Source organism: Anoplophora glabripennis, unplaced genomic scaffold (assembly GCF_000390285.2).
Source record: "Anoplophora glabripennis isolate ALB-LARVAE unplaced genomic scaffold, Agla_2.0 scaffold1878, whole genome shotgun sequence".
In the NCBI taxonomy this organism is placed as follows: Eukaryota; Metazoa; Arthropoda; class Insecta; order Coleoptera; family Cerambycidae; genus Anoplophora; species Anoplophora glabripennis.
In genome coordinates this window covers 26,791-28,024 of record NW_019417952.1, presented here as the reverse complement: position 1 = coordinate 28,024, position 1,234 = coordinate 26,791, and positions in this window count along the sequence as shown.

The window sequence follows — 1,234 nt, the reverse complement described above, 5'->3', positions numbered from 1 at the left end:
ATATACGGGGTGTTCTGAAATCCTGAAGCTCGCTCGAAGGGTGGAATACGACAGATTAATAATTAAAATAACTAATATTGAGTTACATGATAGAAATCAAATTATAACATTGATGACGTGTTCCCGCCTTAAAAACGCAGGAATACAATTGGACAGCTCAAGGCCAAAGTTTGTTGGCAACCTACTCCTTTTAGCGACCTTGGAAGAAATTTGTTTCCCGCAGGACTCCCGTCGTTGATGTTAAGAATGAGACAGCATGTATTGAGATACTGTCTGTCTCTCTCACACATTCAGCCACACTTTTCGCAAATATCAACGTTGTCAAAGTGGTAAGCTGTGAAGTATTACCACAGGTTAATAATATACAGCTCGAAGATCCGTGTTGGCGCCTTTGATATGGTGGTCGAGAACCAAGCGAGACAGAATCTTGTTAACTCTCTCAGATTAAGCGGAATTGTCGGGGCTCGATTAAAAGAATTTTTATTATTGAAATAAAATACTTAGTTTCTACCTAACAGTACCGTAGTAGGTAATTTTAATAATATGAAATTTGAATTAGAATATTACGTAGTATGACATTAAAAGTAGAAAATGGGTATTTTAGATAGGTAATAGGTTTTGTTCTTGGAGTTAATACGGATTATTAAAAGAAAACTTGAAAAATAATTAAAATTCTTTGTTGTAAGCTCCTGTTTACTGACGTAATCTCGAAAATGGTTAAAATCGCGTTTTTTTCGAACAAAAAATCGTTAATATCTCGAAAACGGTAGATTTTAGAGAAAAGTTGCATATGAACTTGTTTGTTCAGGATACCCCAAAAAACCTACAAAAATGTATTTCGAGCGAAAAAATCGAAAATTACGAATCTGTTTAAAAAAAATTGTTTAAACAATTTTTGACCATTAGTAACGTCTGGCAATATGCGGATATGTTTCAAGGGTCATTTTTTTTAGTAAGATTATAAAAAAAATCGAATGAGAATCATGTTCCTAGCTGGAGCAACGATACAGCCTGGACTAATACTTATACATACAGGGTGATTCACAACTTATCCAAAAAAATTTGGGAATAGATGCGGCATGAGAAATGGAGTCAATATTGTAAAAAAAAATTTGTAAAATCCTTATAGTTTCTGAAAAAAAAATTATTGAAGTTGTAGCACATTAAACTACCACATAACTGGACAACTGTAGTCTCTAGCGTCATTCGCAATACGCGTGGAGAGCCACGTGGC